The sequence below is a fragment of the Vicugna pacos genome, chromosome 31 (assembly GCF_048564905.1).
Source record: "Vicugna pacos chromosome 31, VicPac4, whole genome shotgun sequence".
In the NCBI taxonomy this organism is placed as follows: Eukaryota; Metazoa; Chordata; class Mammalia; order Artiodactyla; family Camelidae; genus Vicugna; species Vicugna pacos.
Window position 1 is genome coordinate 6,981,860 of NC_133017.1, and position 26,538 is coordinate 7,008,397.

Sequence of the window (26,538 nt, forward strand, 5' to 3'; positions counted from 1 at the left end):
GAGGACAGCTCTCCCACACCCAGGGAACTACTGTGAGCCCTTGATGTTTCCACTAGGGTTGGGTATGGTTTACCCAGGAGGGATGGGGACTATGCACCAACACTCAGGCAGTCTGCTCTGTCTGGGGCTCTGATCTTGTACCATCCCGCTCCCCGCCAGCCCAACACCTGGGACAGTGGAGCTAAGGCAGAGATCCTGCCTGCCTGTTTCCCAGCGTGTAAAAGGGGATTATGTACCTTTCCAAGGTAGTTCTGAGCAACAACACCTGCGGGTGCTTGGTTCTCAGAGCAAGAGAAAACCCAGGTCCGCGTGGGGGCAATGGGTGTGATCCCCATAGAATTTCTGCAGAAGCATCCCATGGAGGGCTGGATCAGGGAGGTAAAATTTGAGCTGCGGAACTTGAAGGGTTACAGAAGGGTACAGAGGCAGGTCTGCCGCCTAGGGGTGCCCCAGAGGTAAAGCTTTTTCTCTCCAACTCCGCTAAGACCCTCCCCTCTCCAGATCCCTCCCTACTCTATGCTCATCGTGTCCATCTGTATCTCTCCAATTTTCCCGTCCTCTCCACCCGCTCCCATCTTCTCCCTCCCTCCCTCCCTGTCCCACCTTCTCTCACAGAACCCAGAGAGGATCGCTGGCCCTCCTGCGCATGCGCAGTCAGTGCCAAGTGGTCCGCTGGTTGGAAGCTCTATATCCTAGCCGGGGATCGGGCCGAAAGGTTTCTCAACTCTGTCGCCCGGTAGGACTTTGGTTCCTGTCTGGGGCCGGGGCCTCTGGCTGTGGAAGTGCAAGGTGGGGGGCTCCCGGGAAAGTTGCGGGAGGGCGGTCCGCCTGTCACAGTCCCCAAGGGCGCCAGGCAGCCCGTGTTCAGATGAATTGCTCAGGCCAGACCCCTCTACCCGCGCCACCTGCCCTGGCGCCCCGGCCACAGCTGCCAAGGGCCAGGTGTGCCGCTACCACTTCTCACCCAGCCGGGATCCCTTCAGTCCGCGGCTGGCGTCCCCTTCCCCTCTACCGCCCGCGAGTCCTCTCCTCCCTTGCTTCCTCTCCTTGGCCGCCGGCCCGTTCACGCCCCTGGGAGGGCTGTGTCCGGGCGGGCGGGGACTGCGGACCCGGACGGGGCGGGGGGCTGGGGCTGGGGCTGGGGCTGACCTCCGAGCAGGGCTGCAGCCCGCGTCCCTCCCCTTTCCCTCCCCCCCGGGGCAGCCCTCCTCTCCCTTTCCTGCTCCCGGAGGACCAGCTCAGTGGCCTGGGCACTGCTCCCTGCGCTGAGAACCTCCGGCTGTAACGCCCTGCTTCTCCAGTTGGAGTCGGAAAAAGGGAGCCTCAGTGCTGAGCGAGCTTCTGTCTCCTCCCTCAGTTTTTCTGCTGCAGGTAAGTACTTTTAACACTTTCAGGTGTTATCATGGCTGTGCTTGTTGATGTCACGTGTTTTTATAGTGAGAGTGATTAACAGTGGTGAAAGCAGGGCTTGGTTCTGTTAAAAATGAGCTGAAGGCATGAGGCTGTCACGTCCTCCTTCCTTCCCTCTCCCAGGGTGAAAGGAGTGATCCTCGATTTTCAAAAGATAGTTACAGTCCCTAACTAGCACAGCCCAGCTAGTGTGTGTTAAGAGGAACAGCACCACCAGAGGCCTTGGAGACCCAGGGATATTGCAGTCCTAAAGAGCTCCTGGCACAGTTTGGTTTGTTTTGGTTTTTTGTTTTTCTTAAATTGTGTGATAGACTAGTGGTATAAACAGAAAAATAATTGTCAAGAAATATTTCTTCATGTAACAGTGTTATTGTGATATAGTTCACACACCATGAATTCCATCCATTTAAATGGTACAATTCAGCAGCTTTTAGCATATTCACAGTTGTGCAACCATTATTATTCCAGAACGTTTTCATCACTTCAGAAAGACCAGTGGAAATGAATGACCTATCCACCCCTCCGAAGTGGTGGTTCTAAAGAAATTTCTTGGCTATTCCTGATCATAAATTAACTTGTTACATTCCAAGAAAAATCTGGTAGGAATTCTAATCAGAATTGCAATGAATCTGTCTATCAAAACTGGAAGAATTAATGTCTTTATGGCATAAACTTCTTCTACCCATGAATATATCTGGGACCCTATCTTTTCATCTGTCCAGTGACTGGCCCATGGGAAGTCCTCACTACTTGTTGGGCTTGTGAATGATGAGATTCTATACATTGTTAGTTGCAACTGTAGCCTTTCACAGAAGAGAAAAGTAACCTCAGTGAAGCAAGTGACTCTCTGATGGTCAGAAAGAGTGACAGCCAGTGCTGGAGTGATCCAGTGGACTTGGTGCTTGCAACCAGAATTCTCCACCACATACAGTTAAGGGGATTAGAGTGTTCTTTTATTTTTTCTTAATGCCGTTGCTTTTATTTTTACTTATTTTTTTAAATTCTTTTTTATTTAAGTTTAGTCAATTTACAATGTTAGTTTCAGGTGTACAGAAGAGATTCAGTTATAAACATATGCATATGTATATATATGTTTTAGATTGTTTTTAGTATATCTCATTACAAGAAATTGAATATAGTTCCCTGTGTTATACAGCAGGTCCTTGTCATTTATTTTATATTTACTAATTTGTATCTGTTAATCCCCCCTTCCCTGCCTGCTAAACACAGTTTACTTTCTATGTTCATGAGTCCATTTATAGGAGCACCGTTTTTCCTAGTAATATATGCTCTTTGGCTGCTTTCAGTTTCAGTAATTTCATCTTATCTGTGGGTGCTTTTATTCTGGTGGCCTTTATGTGGTTTGCACACGTGGTAATAGAGATCTGTATTTGGGACAAATTCAGGCCTCTGTAGTCCCTGGTACAGAGTGCCCACTGAATTGATGCTTGAACTGGGAAAAAGGCACAGTAAATTTTGGAATTTCAACTATGGTTGAGAATTCCAGGGTTCTATAACCTGTTTAGACAACCTTAATATTGGCTGCACCCATACTGGGTAATTTGGTGGAAATTCATGGTATGGTGGTGTAGAGACAGGGAATTGTATGCTTCTTCTCTTTCTGTTTTATTACACTCATTCTCCTGGGCCTCCCAGATCCTCCCCCAGAAGGGCCCAGGGCTGGCTTGGTGCTGCGCTGAGGCAATATTTGTTAATAAGGCCCTTTCCTCTACTCATCTGAGCCTCCGGTTCTTTCTCTGCACAATGAGGGCTTAGACTTGATAAGTACTTTTCAGTTTCTTTTAAAGCCATGTTTCCTTTGAGAAACAAAATGCAAATCTCTCCTCTCAGCCCAACCCTTTAGATTTTGATAAGTCCTCCAAGGAGTGACATAGCTCTTTGTGGAATATGAATGTGATTGTGATCCCAGGTGAAACAGAAAAGACTCTTCAGAGATTGATTGCAGGGAGAGGGCAGGAAAGGGGCAGTATGTCACACTTTCTAGTGTGAGCACTGGAGCAGGGGCTTGGATTTAAATATGGTGACTGACGTGGCCTCTCTCTAATCTTGTAGAATGTGATAAACTTCTCTACCTCAGTTTCTTGATGTGTCAAGTTGGGGTGATAATATTTTAAGGCTTTTGTGAAACATTATACACATAAGCCATTTGTGTCTCGGTAGAAACAAGACCTGCTAGGGATTCAGGGATTTGTTTAAAAAAAATCTTGTCCATAGCAGACTGTCTGTGTGTATTTTAAGTTCCTGGAGGGTGAGGGTGAGTCTGAAGCCCATTGTGGGACAGGTGGGCCATAGTTCTCTGTGCCCCAGTTTACCCCCTCCTCCCCAGTCCTCTTCCTCAGTCCAGGATGAAGTTCCCTTGTAGATTTTCTCAGAGGTCTTGTGGAAATAGCTTTTCATTTTATTGTTTCACCAAGAAGTTCTGCCATCATGATCTCTTTGGTCAGGATTTGAAGGGCTGCCATCATGATATCTGGTAAGAATTCTATGGAATTGGGAGTTTCTATTTAATGAAAAGGAATAAAAATTACAAATAGAAAATTAGAACAAGGGTGGTTTCAGGGGCTCTTTGAAATGGACACCATTAGCTTTGTTAGCTTCAGGTGCTGTGGCCTGTTGCCACGAGGACCCATTCTCTTGCTTTGAAGTTGGAGGTACCAGTGGGTCCAGTGGGAATGATAACTGAGTGTATCTCATGGGCTGGGCATTGACCTATTTGTACTGTGGGTTCCTAATTTGAGAGAGTGAGCTCACCTAACCTCAATAACCTCTTTAAAAAATTAGACTTTTTATTCTGAGATGTAATGTTGATTCCCATGTGGTAGTAAGAGATTATATGGAGAGGGCTTATGGATCCTTTTGCCCAGTTTTCCTTCATGGTTCCATCTTGCAATGGTGAGGTACAATTCATTACTGACTCACTAACAATTTGAGGTTTGTGTTATTGCCCTCATTTCTATTCATGATTAAACTGGGGCTTAGAGAAGCACACAGGCCTACCCAGGTCACCCACTTTGTTAGTGCAGAGTCGGGTGAACGTGGGCTTGGGATTTCCAGGCAGTACCATTATGATGGTCTGTGGCAGGGAGCAGCATTCACTTGCTTGTTTATTCATTCATTCAACAAACATTTATTGAGTAAACTCTGTGGGTCATATGCTTTCTTTGGCTTATCTGATTATTCATCACTACTGAGAATCAGGCAATGTTTATATTTTTTAATCTGAGAAAATTAGCTCTGAGAGGTTATAACCCTCCGAAAGGAAGTATAGCTCATTAAGGAGGGATAGTACATTTGTACAGTCACCTCTTTTTATGCAGGTGGTACCCTAGACATTTTACATTTGCAAACATCCGTAATTCAGATATATTCTTGTAAGGCAAGGATTTTTTTTTTTAATTGAAGTATAGTCAAGTTTACAATGTTGTGTCAATTGCAAGGTGTTTTTTGACTTTTGAATTAAAAAATACTTTTTCAGGAGGGTAATTACGTGTATTTATTTGTTTCATTTTTTAAAATGAGTTACTGGGTTTTGAACCCGGGACCTCGTACATGGTAAAAATGTGCTGTACCACTGAACTGTATCCTCTTCCCCTAGGCAAGTTTTCTTATCCATTATTATGAAGCTTAGGGGATCAAATACTTTGGATACAAATCCAGATCTTTTAATCCTACTGTGGTCCTTTTCTTTATATTCTGCTGAAGGGGTTTGGGGAAAGCATTTTCTTTGTTCATTTTTTATTCAGCATTTTTGAGCAGTGACTTTGCATCAGGACCTTGCTAGGTGCTTGGAAATAGAAAATAAGAAATGACCCTTCTCTGCAGAGGCAGGAAGCCTAGACCAAAAGCTGGGTAATATGATCCGAGATACATTAGCCATGTGCAGACTCTGAGGACAAACTGTACCCCCGGATTTGCTTTGGCTTCCCTTGCCTTCTGGCTGGTACACACCAGGTCACAGCAACCCAGATGGGCCCGTAGCACACAGCAGAGTATGTACCTCGATCTCCTCACCCCTCTCGGCAGGGCCAGCAACATGAGCATCCCTGACTACGTGCAGTGTGCTGAGGACCACCAGACTCGTCCCGTTGTGGTCCAACCAATGGAGATCATCTCAGAGGAGAATTTCTTTTGCATCTATCAGCTACTCACCTCGGTGTGCCATATCAGCCCATGCGGCTCCCAGTGGACATTCTGTATCCACTACAGGCACCACTATGTGCCCGAGAATGGGTGGAGCGTCTTCCAGAAACACTGCAAAGTCGTGGGCCTTGTCACCATTACCAACTGTCTCTCTGCCAAGGCCTTGGAGAAGCTGCACGTGCAGAGGGGCTGTATGGCACCGCGCTTAATGACTCTCAGCTCTTTGTCTTTGTGCTGCATGGGGAGGTAGCCGAGCAGCCGTTCACCGACGTGTCCTTCAATCTACGAGGACTGCAGGGTGGTGGAGAAGAGGATCGAGGACTTCACTGAGTCACTCTTCATCTTGCTCAAGTCCAAGTGGCTGGATGGTGGCCACAAGAATTTTGGGGCAATATTCCCCTCCTCTGCATCCTGTTTGAGAAGGAGGACTTCATGGGACTGGACACAGACAGCAGGTAAGTTTACCTGGAGGCCAGCCCACCCTGGCTTTGTGCCGGATTGCTTCCCTACATCCAGAAAGGGATCAGCAAGAAAGAAGTCTGTCTTGTAGCCAAGGGGGGAGGGAGGTGCAGCCCGCTGGTTTACAGACATTTCAAAGTGAATCCGCCTTTGTTTCAGAGAGATCCTTTTAGGGTTAGTGTGGACACTTACTCCCGCTTTACAGCCAGGACCATGGTGGGAACCCTGGAGTTGCTGTCCAATAAATTAGCCAAAGCCACTGATGCTAGGAGCACTGGGGAGGAGGCTGGACTGAGCTGAGATATGCTGTAGGTCAAATGCACATCAGACGCTGAGGCTTCTCTAGCAAATGTATATAAACTATCTCTTTACTTCCTACATTGATTACATGTCAAAATGATAGTATTTTACATACAGTTGATTAAGTAAGATCTGTTCTTAAAATCAGTTTCTAGTATTTGTTTTTTGTTTGTTGGTTTGTTTTTTTGTTTACTATTTTATACGTGGCAACTGGGAAACTTTCTTTACATGGCTCTCATTTCATTTCTGTTGGGCAGCCTGTCCTGGGACAGTCTCATTCCTTTGCTTTTGGATGAGATGCTTAACCCCGAGAGGCGGAACGGGGCACTGGTTGAGCTGGGGCTGGAGCCGGTGTCTCCTGCCTCTCAGGCCCAGCACCTGTTCGGCTCAGGCCCTCTCTTCTTGCCCGACAGCCACCATGCCAAGTTAGGACATCAGAAACACCGCCAGGGACTCCCGAATGAACTCCTTATGCAGGGAAAGGCGTATCACGGTGTATGGGACAGAGCAGGGAAATGTTCATTCTCAGTTTGTCCCTGTGATTAAGTCAAAGTCCCCACTTTGCCTCGGAAGTACAGACGAGCTCTTTTGGGCTGCCTACCCCCCCACCTTCTGCTCTGTTTCCCGGTGTATCTATCGTGCTGTCCCTCGGGCAGAAGAGGGTGAGATGTCTTTGCCGAGAAGTGGTCCCCCTTTGCTGGGGAGAGTAAGGGAAGCTGTGTCCCCCCGTCCTATGGCCTCTGTCCTTGTGTCTGGAGAGGGCTCATGGTGGTCCCACAGGTGACGGTCCGAGAACCTGGCACATGCTGCTGGGCCCGCCGTGAAGGCAGTGCTCTGTGATTCTTGAACTTACCTAAGATCAGATCCTACTTTCTGGTTGTTGGTAAGTTGGAGGAGAAGATGCTAGAGAATTGATAAAAAGAATATCTAGACCAGCCCTGTGAGTGAGAAGCACAGGGGACACGAGTCCCACCTGCGAGAGACAATGTAGCGGGCTCTGGATGAATTTTCTGTTCCTCCCAGATATACCTGTATGGCTTAAGGAAGGGGAGAGGCTTGTCGTGGCCATGATCTGTGCTTGTCCTCACAGGGCCCTGTGATCTACATGCCCGCACTCCCCTTCTGCTTCTTGGGGATGTGCTGGTATGTTTAGGAGCCTGGGCACTGCTGAGGGCATAGCTCCCAGCACCGTGCTACACCGAGTCTGGCTCTGTTCACCTCACCTGTCAACACCTGCTGAGGCCCCAGGCATTAGTCAAGGTAGGTGCATCGGTGCAACGTAAGCAGGGACCACCTTCTCCCCCTGGACAGACTGGTGAGTGAGCAGTTGAAGCCTTGAGCCCTGCCCCAGCCCCCACGCCAGTGCCTCCTCTTTTGTCATAGGAGTCACTGGTGACATTTTTACTCAACAAATGCTTGTCTCTGAGTCTGCAGAGCCACCAAAGAATGCCAGCTTGTTTTTGTCTTTTGAAGTCTGCCCTTGGGACTTGGCGGAGTAGCCGAATGTGTACTTAGCCCGCAGTGTTTGACACTGTCACCATTGATTACCCAGAACCTCATGTACCAGGCATGGCTCCCGGCATCAAAATACAGCAGCGCATTAAATCTCCCTCCTTGTGGGTCTGTCTGTCCTGGTACCATAAGAGCTCAGCCAGCTTCTGAACGTCAGTGAGATAATGCGGCCAGTGAGCTCAGGTCAAGCACATTCTCCTCCAGTCACTTTTACCACATTGTTGCTTTTAGTATTCCACAGTCATTAGTTTTTTAAACAATGCTTTGGTGAAGGAGCAGAGCCTAATTCTCTCCTGCTACTCTTGGTGGAAGTGAGTAAAACGGTCCAGAATGAAATGCGACCACAATTTGTAGCTCAAAATCTGCCTAGAAGCTTGTAGGTGGAATTTGGGTTAGGGGCGCTGACCACGTTGGGGTCGTCCGGCAGCACCGCTCCCCTCAGGCCCCTGCTTTCCCTGGAGCAAGAGGTGAGGGTGGGTTTCACCATCCCCGCGTCCCTGGCCTCACACACTCACGTAAATTCTTGTACATGCTGTCAAAATCATTTTTGTTCTTGTGTGTTTCTAATTTTCTCGTCTTCATCTTTTCCTTTTTCTTTATTCCTTTTTCACTTGTACTGCCCAGTGAGCATGTTGTTGCATCTGAAAATGTGGGCTGTGCACATCCTGCATTGGAAATAGCCAGATTGCCATCCGTGCTGTCTCAATCATTTTAAAAAGCAAAAACTTAACAGCTGTCTTGATCCATGTATTATCCTCGTCATTTTGTATTTTCTTAATTTTTGGAATATTTACTTTGTTTGCACATTACCCACTGGTTTTTGATACCTGTTAAAATCCTTGCTTTGAGGAACCTGTTTGGTCCTCTTTTTATTTGGTGACAAATGCGCCCTTATTAAATTTGTTTCATTGTTTTGAAGAAGTGAGATGCGAATTGATTTAGGCGGCTGCTGAGGGATTCTTTTCATGGAGTATTTAAACTTGTAAAGTCAAATTCTGCGGCAACTTGCACGATTCCTGCTTTTATACAAATGTGCTCGGCACGAGGTTCCTGGCTGTCACTGTGTGACGTGCGTGACGGCGCTTCCTGGCCGGTGGTCACTGGTGAGGAAGTGGCCGGCTCGGGGGTGAGCATCTGCAGGGGACGCTGTTGGAGGAAGCAGTCACCGTTTGGTTCTTTAATTTTTTTTTTTTGCATTCAACTTCCCCGTGCCATTTACTTTACTTTGCCTTCATAAAGGGGCCGAATTGGGTCTAAAATCCATGCCACTATTTTGTTCCCTTTACGAGGCTGGTTTTTCTGAGTATCAGGACAACATGGCCTTCTCCTAAGTAGCTGGCTCACCTGGATCTGTTGGACACAGGGACAGCTAAAAGGGCCATAGCTTCCTCTCTGCTTCAGCCAGTGGGCATTCAGAGCTGGGTCTGTGGTTTGCCTCAGCAGCCGTGCAGACCTTCCTACCCAGGGATTTACTTTTAACCCATGTTGGTAGTAAATAGCTGAATCCGTTTCTGTTGCAGCTGACGTTCACCACTGACGGCCGTGTCATTAGTTTGTGGTAGTCAGTCTCCAACACCCCAGACAACCATGAAGGAAGATGATTTGGCCGACCTAGGACCTTGGATTCTCACCGTCACCATGGTTCTTCTCACCCGGTGGAAGGGTGTGGCCACCACCATCATGCTGACCATGAGGCCTTGTTTCTCCTTTCATGCTCTGGTCCAAATGTGGACACTTCATTTTTCACTGAATTTGTCTCACTTGAGACAGGCCAGAATATCTGAATGAGTCCATCACATTCTGGGTGGGGAACAGAACAGAAGTAAGTGTCGCAAGTAGATGGATTCTAGGCTGTCCGGGTTGGCAATTGCAGGCTGGGATCTGTGATGGCCGGGCTGTACCCTGGACACAGGCCTTTCCCGTGGCTCCCATGAGCCCAGGAGTTGGAGTGAGAACAGCCTTGCCTGGGTTCCCACATCCTCATCTGCTCACTTTCAAGTGTGTCTGCTAATTAGGAGCTCCCCCAGACCTCGGGCCCTTCAAAGCTCAGACCACGGGAGAACCTTGATTCCCTTCTCCTGGGCCTCCTGTGTGAGAATCCAGTGCCTTCTGAGGTGGCCAGTGGCAGGAGATGCCTCCCCCGCCGGGGAGCACCCTACGGAGGACTGTTATTCAGTGCACCATGCTGTGAGCTTGTGGGGTTCCGACCATGGTCCCTGCAGAACCACACTTGAGATGGACCTATTGTCATAAATAACAGGACTGATTGCAGGGCAGGGCCGGGGGGAGGGAAGAGTGGAAATTGAATGTGACCTCAGACAACTAGGTGGGTGCTGGGGCTGTTACTAAAATGGGGAGTCTGGGAGATACCTGCCAGGAATCGAATTCCAGAGTAAATGGTGGACATGAGGCATTTTTAAGATGCCATTTTTCATCCAAGTTAGGACTTCAAAGAGGCACTCGGTTCGATGAGCCTGGGGCTCAAGTGAAGGAGCCGGACTAGAGATACACGTTGGGAGTCGTCATTCTTAGCTGGTGTTCACAGCCTTGCATGTGAATTAGATCTTCTCGAGGGCTGCAGACTGAGGCTGAGGGGTGGCAGGGCTGTGCCTGGGTTGGAGGAAAGCCCAGACCATGCAGCTTTGGTGTGTCAGTTAGCTGCATTTGCCATTTTCAGAGCAATGCTATTTATCCTTAAGGGGCCAGGGGGTGGGCAGGGCCAACCAGGAAGAAATCTGCAGGGAGGGTCATGGCCACATGTGCGTCTTGGGAAGGTGCAGAGGCTGCAGGGTCTGGGAGAGTAGAGTCCTCAGAAGCTGAAGTTGGAGTGGGGAGTGGGGAGAATGTAGTCACAGTCACCTGTGAGGGAGGGAGGGAGGCCTAGGGAGTCCCCACCTTACCGGACTCTCTTTCCCATGAACAGAAGGCAGTCAGACAGAGGATCTGAGGTGAGAAGGGATGGGCAAAGGGAGGGGAGCCAACCTGGAGAATGGTGCTTGGAAAGTTCTGGAGTAGTCTCCCTGAAAAATAGAGTTAAATATACCCAGACTCTTAAGAACATTGTTAGTGACTTGGGAGGAGGCAGTTGTTTTTCTGGCCTCCTAAGGGTAAGGCATGTATCCAGGGATACACAGAAGATACGGGCAGTCTGTTCCGGGGGCTTGATCGTTACCGGGGGAACAGTGCAAGTTTAAAGGGGCAGAAGGGCAGCGGAGGGAAACTAGCCAGGCCCCGTGTCAGGTACCAGTCGGCCTCCCTACTTGCGTGTTGCATTCACATCCATGCCTCCCAGGTGGGCAGTGGCAGCCCCCTTTTGCAGATTGGGAAGCCTTCTCAGAGGGGTTAAGGAATTGGTCTGTTTAGCGGCTAGTAAATGCTGTAGCAGGATTCAAGCAGAGCCTTGTCAGACTTCAAGGTCATGTTCTCTCTACTCTTTCCAGTACTTCCCTGTTATACCTGGAATGGTGAAGTGGGTCAGTTTTGGAGCCTTTCAGAAAAAGTATGATTTAAGTGCCTCAGGACTGTTTCACAAAGCTCAGCGTTCTTTGATGATTCTGAAGCACGCAGTGCTTTTCGCCCCACAGAGGTAACGTCTAACTCCTTTGAAGATGACGTGGTTGCAAATGATGTACAGGTGCAAAACCAGACTCTGCAGCTTCTGAACGGAAACTCTCCAGTTCTCCCTTGGTCAGCTTTCTTCCGCGGGATGTAACTGTGCTGCAGCGTAAACCTGAGCTTTCCGTATGGAGTGAGTGTTTAATATCCAAAGTTAGCATAAAACGGTCAGATGAAGAAATCCGACGTTGACAATTTATTTTTGGGTTCCATTAGTCAAGATATACTATCAATTAATGACCCATATAGCAAATGAAATTCAGTATAGGACATTGCATTTCTTGCTTTCTATTTAGAGTTCTCTTACAGAATAAGGTTGCCTGCTTTGGAACATCAGCTTCACCACCACGGCACCTATCAGTGTGTTGGTGTGATTGCATTTACAGAGTGAATCTAATCTGGGCTTCCTAAGCCCCAAACACTCCTGTGCAAAATCACGGGCTGTAGCCATCTGTTAGTCACGCAAATACTTCTAAAATTATATGATTCCAGAAAAGAAAGAAGAGAGAGAGAGAGATTGCCTTTATCAAATTTCCTTTCAGTTCTAACTGCAAACTGTTGTTGAGCAGCTCTTGTTTCCTTTGGATATGAATATATACATTTCTTTGCATGTAACCTAGGTTTTGGACTAGAACACCAAGTTCTTGCTGTCCACAAGCCACAAAAATAGTAGCCAAATTGCACACGTGTGAAATAGTTTATACTTTTTTCTGAGAAAGTATCCTTGAATTTGGGACTTGGGCTGTGATTTTTGCTTTTTGATTCCCCCACCCGTCTTGTAATCTCTCACTCCTTCCCACGTGGCCCACAAGGGTTCGTGGTCTTATTAGGAGCAGGCACCCAGTTGGTCTCCATATATTGCCGCTATAGATAGAGCCCAGACAAGACTTAAGGACATTATCAGAGAGGACTTCCTGGAAGAAATGGGCTCTAAATTCAGTTGTGAGGACAGAGTAAGAGTCAGCCAGGAGAAGGAGTCAAGAATGTGGCTCAGGTCGCAGGTGCAGCCCGGGCAGAGGCCTGGAGGCTTTTGGCGTGGGGACCCGGGGAGAGTGCCCTGTGCAGTCCAGGGTGGAGGGAGCCCCTGCTCGGGAGTACACTGGAGACAGTCCGTGGTGTAGGGCTTTGGAAGAAGTTGAGTTTTACTAGAACTGACACAGTAGGCAGTGAAGGGTGTCAACAGAAAGTGACCCTCAGGAAAGGTACTTCAGGTTTTGCTTCTGATATTCTACAGACAGAAGGATCGGGATGGGCGAGAGCAGGTATGTCTGTCCCTTTGAGATCCAACCTGTCATTCATTTATTCATAACACGTGCACTTCTGTGAGTATAGGGGAGAGAGGGTGTAGCCACGATAATAAGCAAAATGTATTTGCTTCTTGAGAGCTTAGCATTGTCAGAAGTTGACTTAGCCTAGAAAGCTCTAGGAAGAGAGGAACAAATTGTGGAGGTTGGAGGGAGGGAAGGCTTCCTTGGGAAACAGTGAAAATGAGCCTGGAGGCAAGTGAGAGATAGGAGCATGTCAGGGGACCCCTGAGGTCACTGGGAACCTGTGTACTGAGGTGAGGCTGGGCAAGCAGGGTCTGGGGTGGGGCTAAAACTCTAACAGGGAGCCTCTGAAGCATTCGAAGTGGGGTTGATGTAATCAAATTTGTGATTTGGGAAGGCTGCCGTGGCTCTGTGTGTGTAGCGGGGATGAGGGGGTGGGTTCCACCAACTGGGGGATCATAAGAATACCATTCACAGGCTGGAATATGGGCATCGGGGCTACTTGGGGACGGCAGGGGCAGTGTGGATGCCGGCTTTCTTTATGGGGGGCTTGTTAGCGGGGCCGCCCTTGAGGCACCTTGTGGCTGGAAGAAAACTGATGGAGGCTGACAGGTGGACTTTCGTCTTCTCTCTTTCCCTTCCTTGTTTGATGATCTTAGCTCAGCCAACATTTGGAACAAAAGAGCTAATTTCCAGGGTTGCCCAGGACTTTGTTGAGCTCGTTCGAGTGAGATCTGATTGGATATAGGTTTGTGTTCAGATCTGGATGTTCACTTAGCTAGAAACGTCCTGTCATTTCGATTTCCATAGGGGTTTTTATTCTTGATAAAGATTGCTTTCTTGGTGAGAGGAAATTTAAAACAGCTGTTGTCTTTTTCAAAAAATCCTCTTTTAAGAATTTTAATATTCAAAAGAATACAAATATATAAAATATTTAAGGAAGTCTTTGGTGTGGTTTCTTTGCTTTCTGAGCTAATGTGAAGTTAGAGCCTTTGCATTACTTAATAGCACATCCTTGTCAGTATTTAAAGAGCTGTTAGTGAGCGCCCCAGGTCCCACCTCTCAAAGAATCGTTAAAGTTTGCTCTGAAATAGTGAGGTCATAAAGGTCTTGTTTTCAGAAATCAAATGGTTTATAATACACAGCATAACTCCATTTATAAAATAATAATAAGTTCAAAACTAAGAAAGTGGAGGATAAATGATTTTTTTAAAGCCTAAACATAAATTTTCTTGTGCTAATGTTGCAAGTGGAAATTTTGAAACGAAAAATCCTACTGCAATATCATCTACATGGAATACATATATGAGTTTCACGTTTGAAAAGTATCTGCGCAGTGGTTTTCAAAGTCAGGAGCATTCCTGCTCAGATACTGGCAGTGATGGTTGCTGGTTTTCAATGGGAGAGCCTAAATTTTCCTTCTTAGCTTTTTGGGTTTTTTATAGTGAGAGGGTTGAGTAGTGCTTTGCCAGCATGATTTTGGGGCAATTTGAGGGCAGATGTCGTGTGCCAGCAGTGAGAAATTTCCATGCATTTTATTTTCTGGACATCACCAGGGCACATGTGGGGTTTGTGCCTGCAGGCTGGAATGCTGCAGGACTCCCTGATCATTCACCTTTATGTCCTGGAGCTGCTCCGGTCAGTGAATGATTTTCTGTGGCTTGGAGATAATGTGGTCTGATGGAGATGATCAGATGTGCAGTTAAAATGCTATTACTTGAAATAAGAGTAACCTAGAAACATTTCTCTAACAATACAGGATGAGGGAGGAGGATTGGCTGAGCTGCTTGCAGTGGGGAGTCTTAGTTGACTCCCTCACCGTGACTCCTGCCAATATCCACCCCAGCCCTGCACGGTAGTCCTGCTGAAGCAAGCAAGCACTTTTCTCAGAAACAGACTGAATTTCCTTGTGCCTCTCTTTGTTGGATTTTTTTGAAAGCACATTTTGCCCTTTGCTTCAATGCCATACATGCTAGTCACCTCTTACACTCATTTTTCTGGCCTCGTCCATAAATACCTGCTGAATGGATGAACAGAATGTAGTATCTCCATATAGTGGAAGATTATTCACACGTAAGAGTGAATAAAAAAGAAAAAAAAAGAGGAAAATGAAAAAGGCCACCTGTTTTTGGAAGTCCACTTTGACTGTTCAACCCACACTTTTCCCTTTGAAACCCAATCACTTATGCTCCACTCTACTCTTTTTGATAGTACTTACCACCTTTTAATAATCTTTAAAGTTTTCAAAAAAAAAAAAAGAAAGAGATGCTGATACCACTTCAAAATGTACAAGACTTGATAACAGCATGTTAATTGAAAGGAAGCAGACACAAATGCCCACATATTGTTGATTTCAGTGATATGAAAAGCCCAGAATAGGCACATGCAGAGGCAGAGAGCAGGTGATGGTTGGAAGGAGCTGGTTGGAGGGGGATTAGGGAGTGACTGCTAGTGACAGGGGGATTCTTTTGGGGTGATGAAGTGTTCTGGAAATAGAAGGTGATGAGGGCTGCACAACCGTGAGTGTGCAGAAGACTTCTGAGCACTGTCTCTGGGAGTGCCTGTTGTCGGGGCATCTTTATTTTTTTCTCATCCTGCAATGTGAAGAATCATCTTCTGCTCTGGCCATTCTACTCCTGTGAGTGGTGCGGGTCAGAGACTTTGTAGAGTCATGTTTCTTTTTTCCCCCTGGCTGAGTGTAGGCAAAAAAGATTTAAGCCTGAGAAAGTGCTCCATCTGCAGAAATGTCTTTTAGATTTGCATGGTGTAAAAATCTTGAGATCTTTTAATCATTGAGGCCAGTCTGTGGGGGGAAATACCCCGTGAAGCCTGGGTGAGCCGGGGAAGAGCCGCGCTTCTCTCCCAGACACGGGTGGGGATTGCACCCCCGTTCAGGCAGTGAAGGGCCCAGACCCGTGAGCAGAGTTGACAATCGTGAATATTTACGTGTATCCGCTGCTTCATCTTGGATATTAATTTCAAGCTGAGTCAGTTTGTGGCAGCAGCCTCATCCTACATCAGGAATTTATAGTATCTGCTCTTTGAGGTGAAGACCTGACAGACTTGATTATTTAACAGTCTGCCTTGAATTGATATCTCAGATTCCTTTGTCAAAAGCAAACAGCAGAAATACAGAATTCCTTTAATGCTAATGTGACCTGGAACGAGTTTAGTCTCTGTGCCTCAGTGGCCTTATCTGTGAGTGGGAAAGATGATAACAGTGCTTCCCTCAGAGGAGCTGGTGAGGGGAGAGTCAGAAGCACAAATGGAGGACTTACAAAAGATGCTCTTGAATGACCGAATTTAGTGCTCTCAGCCTGGTGAGGCCTGAGGGGCAGAGATGTCAGAACAGAGCAGTCCTAGCCAGAGCTCGATCCGTGATGGAAGCTGTTATGATCAGTATCACCACTGTGCGTTATCAGGTAATTTTAAGACTTGGTAATATGAATTCTTGAATAATGTTAAAGGACTAGACATCTCAGATCCAGTTTACATAGTCCTCAAGATTTCTTCAGAGAAATGGATGGTTTCTTCCCCATCTTAAATCTGAGATGAGTCTCTAAAAAATTCTGTATTCCTCCATCTTTTTGCTTTAATTTTCCATTTCCTAAAAAACCATGTTTTTAAATGGAGTTAATGGGGACTGAACTGAGTGCCTCATGCATGTTAAGCACTTACTCTCCCAAATGAGGTATAATCTCCTCCGTGATTTTTGTTAAAATTTACTTTCTTAGTTTACAGAGGTAAGAGGCCTCTAATTCTTTTTCTGGAGACTTGTCCATGAACCTGTAAATCTATAATTAATGGACAAAATTTGGTTTATTAAAAAATCATTAGAATATTCTACAATTCATCCAAAAAGAAATGCTCATTGACTTAAAATGTTTCTCCTTTAAGGGGATTTCTCCTGTTTGGTCTAGCTTAATTTGTTAACAGCCATCCTCATCATCATAATGACCAAACTCACTGTGAGTGGACACCTACCTAAGGCTAAAATGTTTTCCTCATGTTTTAATTCATAGCAGGTGTTTGATTGTAGGTATCAGTGTCTCCTTTTTTGCAGCTGAGGGATTGAGAGATGGAGCAGCTTGTCCCAAATTACACGCAGCAGGCTGTGGCTAGCTCGGTGCTGGAACCCAGGCTGCACAGAATGCATTCTTAATTGCTCCTCTTATCAGCCTCCCGTTAAGTGGTTACCCGAACACCTGTGACTCCATAAAAGGCCGAGTTTAGTGATCTCAGACTGATGAGGCCTTGAAAGGAGAGACACCATTGAGAAGTTGAGACAGAGTGGCAGAAATTAAAATTGTTCATTTTCACAAATTTTCAATTCTCAGGTAATTACATAAAAAGTTATTTTTTTTATTTTAGTGCTCTGTAAGCACTAAAAACATAACATTAAAAATAATTATAGTGCAAAAGAGAAGTGAGCTCTTAAAGTCCAACCACTGCTAATGATGTTGCTTGTTTTTCTCTTGTGGCCCTTTTTGACAGAAATACTTACAAAGACTGAATTGGTTTTATGTAGTTTTAATATGGAAGAAAAGATTGTCAGTGAATATTGTAAGAAAAGTCTTTACTCTTTTCTTTCCTGTTGATGAATATGTACTTTATTTTCATGGCTTAAGTACATTTCCTCATTTGTGAAATTTGAGTAATATCGTTTAATTTGTCTGACTGTGAGAGGTAGATGCCTTGTATACAAAGAACCCAAGAGGTGCTTAATAAAGGTGTGCTGTCACAATGACAGATATTTTAGAAGGATCAACTCTGAATACTAAAGAGTGTCACTTATTTCTGATACATATTCAATATGTATTTGTATGATATATTTGAATATGGTTTAAAGTAACAAGGATTCATTTTTTTTTTGGTGTAGTATGAAGTTTTAATGAAATCTGTATCATTCTAGTGAGACAGGGACTAGTTAAATTGCCTTAATCAGATGACCTTGAAGATTATTTACACAGAATATGTATTGTTACAAATCAGAATTTATGTTGCCGTGTAACCATCCACTCAGACATTTAAATTCGTGGGATTCTGACCAGATCCGTTAAGTTTAGTAAAATCCATATTGATCATTTTCAGGGAATAAGCTCCTCTATTTTGTGATTAAAGAAAATTTTGATTTTTTTCTACATTCTTAACAGGTTTAAAATATCAAAATATTGATTTGACATGTCACTTTTTTAATAGAGAGAATAAAGCTCATGCTGTTTTATTATGTAAATAAATGTTTTTGTATGGCAACAAAATTGTATGATATCCTGGCTCTTTTAGTATTTTGCAAGATACTTAGATAACCTACTGTTGGAAAAATACAAACGTGAATTTTATGAATATAGGCCTAGTACAGATCTGTTGGTTTCTGCTACAGTGCAAGACATGAGGCATAGGAGAACTTTGCTGCTGATTGCCAGGAGGACAGATCCCATGTCTCAGTTTCCCCTCCTGTAAAATGAAGTGGCTGAACTGGATTCTTTCCTCTTCTAAGATGAGTTTCCATGAGCCTATATCTTCTGTTTATATTCAGGAGTATTAGCAATATCAGATTAAATACTGAATATCCCTCCTTTCCCCCGAATCAAAGTGCAGCATGTGCTATATAAGTTTTATTTATCTGATTCTCGTTACTGATCCTACAGGCAATTTTTGTGTTGCATCTTTCCTGGTAACCTGGAAGGTCATTTTACCCATAGGTGGCACTGTTGCACCTACTTACAGTCTTAACTTTCCTGTTTGTAAAAGGAGGCTTAAATAACTTTATTTTATTTTGATTACTTTACTTAATGCTTCAGAATAGCCCAATGTCCATTATGTCTGTCTAACTGGAAAAGTTATTCTGCTTATATCTTAGATTTATTCTGTCATCTCACTGTGAACATTTCAGACTTGCTGTGCAAACAATAGCAAAATCGGGCTTTTCTTCTAGTGTTAGAAACCAGTGAGCCGGGATTTTATAAAAGAGCTAGAAGCGGCATCTGGAGGACCTTAAAGGTGAAAAGTGTATTGAGTTCCCTGAGTTTTGACCCCGCCGCTGTGTGTTAATTGGTGGTAGGAGATTTGGTACATATACGAAGGGGTGTAGTTTTTGATATGGTTTGCCTGCACGCGCTGCCACTGAACCACTTGAGCCTGAGTCAGTTCGTTTTGAGTTTTTCCCTCGTCTATGAGATGGGGACATTCGTATCTGATTTGTAGAATTGTGAGAATTAGAAATTATGTGCAGTGTTTACCACAGTGTGTATGTCAAGAGGGCTCTTAAACTTTAGCTGCTGTTTTGTGTGAAGCCATCATTTGAGAGTCTTTGGCAATTACTAAGAAACAGGAAAATAAGAAGAGATGGTTTTATGATGAAAGATATTTGAGGAGGTTCCATAGTTCCTATACCCATAATTTAGCATCAGCAGAGTCAGAACTGTTACACAGTCGCCCTAAACCAACGTTAAGCCACAGAATTATTTGTTACTTCATATATTTTGGGGTTTAAGGAGATCCAATACTTATACATATGTTGTCTCCAGCAGCCTACTGAGAGATGACACAAAAGAGTATACAGGCAATAAATGTCTTCTTTGTTACTGATGAAGCCACGTTCTCCATGAACTTCAAGGCTGTGGGAAAATGCGTGTCATGATACTGTGTCCCAGAAATACAGACTCACCCTGTCCCATGTAGCTCTGGGCCACAGCGAGCCTTCCCTTGAGAAGACCTGCCCTTTCATGCACAGGGCTTTCCTGACATGGAGCTGAGCATCCCGCGTGCTTCCCAATGGTGACCAACACTGGAGTGAAAGGAAGGGTTTCACATGCCCTGCTTGTCTCCCCGGACTCACACCTCACTCTGTTAGTGTAATGAGTGCTAGCTGTGGGCCAGGGGCCAGGGGTGTGAAGGGAGAAGAACCCTCCATGGCCCAGAGGAGTGGTTAGGAGACATCCACTCCCTCAGTTTAAACAGGTGGTTGGATGGAACATAAGGGTGCTCCCCAAGAGTGTGTAAAAGGAGAAATAAGGATTTTATTTGGGACTTAGGCTAGCCAGGAAACAGATAAGATGATTAGAGGGGAGACTTGTAAAACAATTTGATATTAAGTTGACATTTGTTGAACACCCAAAATGTGCTACATTCTTTTCTGAGCATTTTACAGAAATGAATCCTTCAATCTTCTCAACAAGCGAGTAAGGAAGGTTTGATTGTTATCCCAGTTTTACAGTGTGGAAATTGAGGCACACAGAGGGTAATTAAGTTGGCAAAATCACAGAACTAGTAATTGGCAGAGCTGGTATTTAAACCCTGGCTGTCTGGTTTTGAGGTTCCCAGAGATGGGCTTTGGGTGTTTAGCATTATCGACATCCCTGAATCTTTATACCTCTGTGCATCAGTTAGCCTAGAAAGGACAGGGAAAGGAGTGTTACACAGGAGCTCATAGTCATGTCTTGCCGCTGTCCACGGAGAGTGCACCGTGATTGGCGTTAATTGACTTCTGGGCAGTAGATCTGTTCGTATAATAGAAATATAGTCCATTGAATTAATCTAGAAACCCTTCCTGCTCCGTTTCTGTCCATGCTTGTCATGTGACTGCCTGCCTGTGATTGGGCCGTGGAGGAGAAAATGTACTCATGGTTGAACTCTGATATTTCAGTCTGGTTCATAGATTCACGTCTTCTGTTACATTAAAAATTTAAGTTTCTGGTTTTCTTGCATCAGTGTCTCATGAGCTTGGTTAATGTGAAACCAGTCCATGGGAGCCCAGGGATGATGACGGTATAATTTCTGAGCACGTTGAGGCACTTCTACCCGTGCAGACGTGGCTGGAGGATGTCCAGCTTCCTCACTGATTTCCCCCAACAGCATGGTCCTCTCCCACCCCTGGATGTGAGGTTGGGAGCTCTCTGAGTAGGCCAGTCAGAGGCCGAGTCCACCAATCAGAAAATGATGAAGTACCTGGAAGTGGGTTTAATAGAAGACAAGGGCTTCCAGGTTGTCAGATGGGCTGTTCGAGTCCATTTGGTGAAAAGCTGTCCACTGTCTGTGGTTGAGCTACTTCTTTGCTGTTGAAAAGTCTGGAGTAGATGAAGGGATTTTAAAAAGCAGAAAGGAATGATTTCAGGTGGTACGTCCACACCGGTGAGAAGTGATGAATGACCGCCTTTGTGAGTCATAGACAGTCTTACAAACTTCATAAACCAGCTTTAAAAGCTCTTCCATCTGAGTGCACTTCATATGGGGTCCAGATCATCACTGGTCGCACTGTGAGGGCAAGTAACTGATAATGGCAGAAAGGACACGGAGGCATCAAAAAGGTCTCAGTCACTTTCCCTGTTTAAAGGATGCAGCACAGTGTAATATATTTTAGCTGGTTTTTCACTGAAAAGTTTTTAGTGTTTTCTGGGACTCCCCAGTGCCCCAAGGTTCCATGCAGCTGGGTGTCCCCTCAGTGCAGCTCTGTCAGCGCTTGCCCTGGGCTGATGAGGTGTCACGGGGAGCAGGACAGTCAGCGTCCCCGGCTCCTCCGAGCTCCGTCTCCTCATCCGCAGAGCTGGGTTTCTCATCCGTGTCTACTTAGTAGGGTTGCTGAGAATCACACGTGATGCTTCAGGTGTGACTTTTGGTTGTCTCTGTGATTGGCATATAGTTAATATTTGATAGAAACACTTGTTTTTTTAATATAATTGTAGCACCTAGATTGCAGTGGTTTTTAGTCTGCATTTTTTATAACTTTATTCTTATTTTTAAATATGCACTTATTTTTATTTATTTTTTTGGGGGTACTGGGGACTGAAGCCAGGACATTGTGCATGCTAAGCAGGTGCTCTACAACTGAGTAATACACACCCTCCTTTTCTGCACTTGAAGGTAAATATTGCTATACACAAAATAGCTCTTAAACACCATCATGGGACCTAGTCACTGTATAGACAATTGAACACGTATACTATTTCAATAGGAATAAATTTTTTTGAGACATACATTTCTGAATCTGTTAATGTGCTTAAAAACGATCATAGGTAGTGATAAACACGAATCTTTGATCCAGTACTTCTTAGAGACTGTTTTGCCATCAAGGGAAATTACATTCTACAGAGAAGGCTAATTGGGTCTCTTTGATATTTAGATGGTTTAGCAGATGATGAAGGCTTTCAAAAGCTGACAGTTTTGTATTTTAAAGTAACTACAAAGTTACCTTCTACAAGTTGTAAGTACTAAGCTTGTGAAGTGCCCAGTAATCCAGGGGGTATGTGTCTGTGTCTGTGTCTGTGTCTGTGTGAACGTTGGTGTGTGTGATTTCAGGAAGGTAGAAAGAAATTCCATATAGACTTCTGATACCTTTCTCCTCCATTTCAAGGTGTTGGCATATATTTACACTAATAAATTGATATTCAGTTGTCATTTGGCATATTGGGAATAAGACTTTCTCATACTTGTTTCAGAAGGATTAGGGAGCATGAGCTTAGGAAATGGGAGGAGATAGAGGCAGGGAGGTTCTTTAAACTTTGTGCAGAATTAGAAACAGTAACTTTTCTCTTTTCTTCTAAAGCAAACTGGCACTGAATTGTAACATACTATTACTCAGAATTGCTTTTCTGATCAGATACATGTACCTCAGATTTTTAAATGCAACATGAATGATGAAATGTGTTTTAGCAGTTATTTTTAAAAGTAGTCTCTTTTCAAGTAAAAGGCTATACCCTGTTCTTTCTTCTAGCGGTACAAGAAATTCTCATTGTTCTGTTGCAATGATCTATGTGCTTACTTTCTTTTTTTTTTTCTTTAAGTGCTTTTTTCATTGTGGTTTGAATGAATGTTTAAAATTTCTGGATTTTGATCTTTAGAACATGCTGATTTCTCAGAACTGTTAAAAACCTGATTGTTCACTGCTCCTTGTTTGGTGGGGCACCCTATTGATTTCTGTTGTCTGTTAAAGAGTGAAATTCTTCCTCTAGCCTGCAGATCATTAAGTGAATGGTTTGCAGTGTGCCTTTAAAATTATTTGTATGCATTGAGCATGTTTGTCCAGTGAATTTTAAATTGACTCATAGTAATGACTTTGATTTGATTCTGTGTCTTTTGCTCCTCTCCACAAGAATTTGAATTCTCTGTTGCATTTTGTATACGTGTTCTTAACAGGGGAAGAAATTTTGCATTTTTTACAGAGGTGGGTTTTCCTATCCCCTCTGAATGCCTTCTAAAATTGATACAATAAAAATCAGTTATTGCAGTGCATAAATATTTCATAAATTATTTTTTGGCATAATCAGAAACAATGACCAAGAATGATAATAAAAAATACGAAAACCTTCCTTCCTTTGAAGAATAGAAATCAGGTAGTCAGGCTCCCTCATGCTTTGTGCCTGACACACTTAATCTCATGTCATTGTGTATCATGATTCGGAGATGGTATTGTTTCAGGTTTATAGATTTTTGTTTTAACATTTGTGTTGAATTCTTTCTCCAGGCTGATGTTTCCTGTTGGGTTTGTGGAAAGAGTAGAAGGGAAAAAAATACTTTGTTTTGTTTTCAGGAGGCCTGAGTTGATGGGAAAAGAGTTGAGGTTGGGCTGAGGAAAAGAGTGACACTCCCTCTCCTCCTGGTTGAAATTGATAAACAAAGAAATCAATTAAGTATATCGATATTTGACCAAAAGAAGTTAGCGAGCCCAAACTGGCTAGAAATGCACAATGGAAGTTACTGAATTCAGCTTCAGAATGAGGTGCTTTACCAAGTAGAAGCAGCTTAGAGCAATCAGAAAATCAGTAATATGATGAGATATAAATGGAATATTATATCTTTTATTGCTGAAACTTTTCTACGTTAAGTTGTGTAGAGCTAAAATTAAGTTTCAATCACCAGGAGTTAAGAGAGTGAGTGGTACTGTAGGATCGTTATTCACGGATGTGCCTAGACCCTGATAGAGTGGCTGAAGATGGCAGGAAAAGACCCACATCCAGGATTTTCATCCTAGGGTGTCCTCCATAATGGTTCCATGTGGAAGCAGATGATTGGGTTAACAAATTGTAACACACCCCAGTCGCCTCTGAATTTTAAGAAGAAAAAATATGCTTTGATACTGCTTTACAAGCAAGTTCCTGTGCATCCTCACTCCAGACTCCTTGCCTTAAAAAGCAGAGACAATGCTTTGCTTGTGTAGTTGAGGTTTTAGATAGCACTCTGCTGGTTGCAAAGCAAGGACCGAGACCCTCAGCTATAAACGCTGGGCTTGTGTGTTGTTAGATAATGTATTATCCCCAAAACAAGGACCTGGCTGGTCTGGTGGTCTGCTTTTTAATGAACATATCTAAAAATGTATCTTGTTCCCCTCACCCCATGACTTCCCTAAAGATACACTAATCCTTTGTACTCATTGTGTATTCTACAATCTCTGCCTCATCCTGTCTTTCCCGAATTTCCTCCTTACTATCTCACAACTGTTAACGAAGTTTTCCTTTGATTATACCCTATAAATATGGGAGCATTTGAGAGGCTCATGGAGATGGCTCCCTAATCCCTCTCGATTTCTTGACTTTTTCCACAGAGCCTTGAATAATCATTCCTTGTCAGTAAGACTTCTTCCAGCCAGAACCCACAGTTCCAGGTGAGAAGGATGCAGGCTTTATCTCTCCTACCGGAGGCAGAGACAGAAGAGAATTGAGATATGCTCCCCCGTGATCCCTTCCTGCCCCAGGTCTACTGCAGTTCACCTGCAGCCTTCTGGCCTCTGCTCAGAGGGCCTCTGTCCCAGGAATGACCTCAGCGTTTTCTTCCCTTGTCAATATTTCCTGTGCCTTTCAGAACTTGGTCTCTTCTCTGCAATTCAAACCTGGCAGATGTGATGGTGGTCAGCGTGCTGGTGGGCAGTCTTTTGGGGACCCCCAGGAGCCATGCTGATTCTCCTTAGTCTCTCAATCGGGGTTACAGAACAGTCGAGCACCGAAGGAAGCCCATTCTCGAGATGTCAACACAGCATTTCATCACTTTCATTTTATTTTTAAATTTTTGGTGGAGAAATTATTTGTAGTGAACTGTTCCAGATATTTGCCGCCTGCTTTCCTCATCACCATTCCTTGTTGTCTCTGGTGCTAGTTTTATAAACCAGGTTTCTTCTCTGGTCATTTCTGGCAGCTGGGCTTGCCGAATCCTTGATCTGTGTTTGAAACAGAATGCTTCCTCGTGATGTCAAGGTGATTTTCCTATTTCTGAATATTTCGTGTACACTCAGCCACTGTTTCAAGTGAAATGCTCTTGTCCAATTTCGGTTAACTCACATTTGCTGATCTCCTGCTTTCATGCTGAGAGCAGTTTCTTTTTCCTCTAATAAAAGTTAGCAATTTGCATTTACTATGGAAGATACTGGCCCAAGGTCCTTTTGTTCTGAAGAGTTTTAATACAATTCACCCATTAAAATGTACATCGGTTTTTACTCTATGCCCAGAATTGTGCATCCCATTCAATCTTAGAATATTTTCATCCCCCCAACAGGAAGCCCTGTACACATAAACAGACATTCCCATCTTCCCCATCCTCCCCCAGCCCCAAGGAGCCACTTTTCTCTCTGTGGATTTGCCTGTGCTGGACATTTCATGTAAATCGAGTCACCTCATATAAGTGGAAACGTCTATTGTGACTGACTTCTTTCACACTGAGTAACGTTTTCAATATTTGCTCATGTTGTGGCCTTAGTCACTATTCTATGCTATGCTATTGCTGAATAACATTCCACTCTATGGCTGGGCCCCACTGTTTACCCATTCATCAGGTGATACGCATTTGGGTTGTTTCTGTTTTTGGCTGTGATGAGTAATGTCGCCGTGAACACTCATGTGGTATTATTTATGTGGATATTTGTTTTCAGTTCTCTTACGTGTGTGCCCAGAGAGCAGAATTGCTGGGTAAGTCAGAAACGAAATGTTCAACTCTCTGAGGCCCTGCCAGGCTGTTTTCCAAAGTGGCCACGCTGTGTTACATCCTCACCAGCAAGGGCTGCGTGCTCCGCTTCCTCTGTGTCCTCTTTAGTGCTTGTTACGTTTTTTTTTTATTATACCCTATTGTAGTGAGTGTGAAGCGGTTTCTCCTAGTGGTTTTGACTTGATTTCCCTTACAGCTAATGCTATTGAACATCATTACATTGTGCTTTATGGACATTTGTATATTTTCCTTGAAAAATACCTTTTCAGATACTTTATTAACCTTTTAATTGAGTTGCCTTTTTATTGTTGAGTTGTAGGGTGTTTTTTTCTTCATTTTGAGATACAAATTCCTTACCAGATAAGTGATTTGAAAAAATTTTCTCCTCTGTGTTGTTGTTTCACTTTCTGGATGGTGCCCTTTGAAGCAAAGTTTTAAATTTTGATGAACTGCAATTTGTCTCTGTTTTCTTTGTTTCTTGTGCTTTTGGGGTATTATTTAAACTCTGAGGTATTTTATTTAAGCTTTTATATATAAAATAACTTAATTCTTAGGACCATTATAGGAGATGGGTGCAGTTGTTGTCCCCAGTCTATGGATAGGAGACTGAAATGCAGAAAATTTCACTGAAATGTCAGTGTCACATCTACCTAGTGCTGTGGGATTTCAGACCCTCATGTTTGTCCCCAGCATTTGTGATCTTCACCACCATGCTCCACTACTGCCTGGAATCGTTAATGAAAATGACTTTCATTTTTTGATTTCTTGTTAGTTTGTTTTCTCATTGGGGACCTCATCTCCTTATTTTCCTTTCGGATATCAGTGTAGATTTATTTTAGGTCTCATGTTGGCAGAAGCATTGCTATCAGTTAACTTCTTTATTACTCACTCTCCAGTGATGATTGTT

At 44.2% G+C, this 26,538-nt stretch overlaps 1 long non-coding RNA gene across 1 annotated transcript in view; it reads left to right on the forward strand.

The window, feature by feature from the left end:
* LOC140690718 (uncharacterized) overlaps nt 1-26,538 on the forward strand; it is a 79,656-nt gene that overhangs the window by 48,903 nt on the left and 4,215 nt on the right. The gene's annotated exons all lie outside the window — the stretch shown is intronic.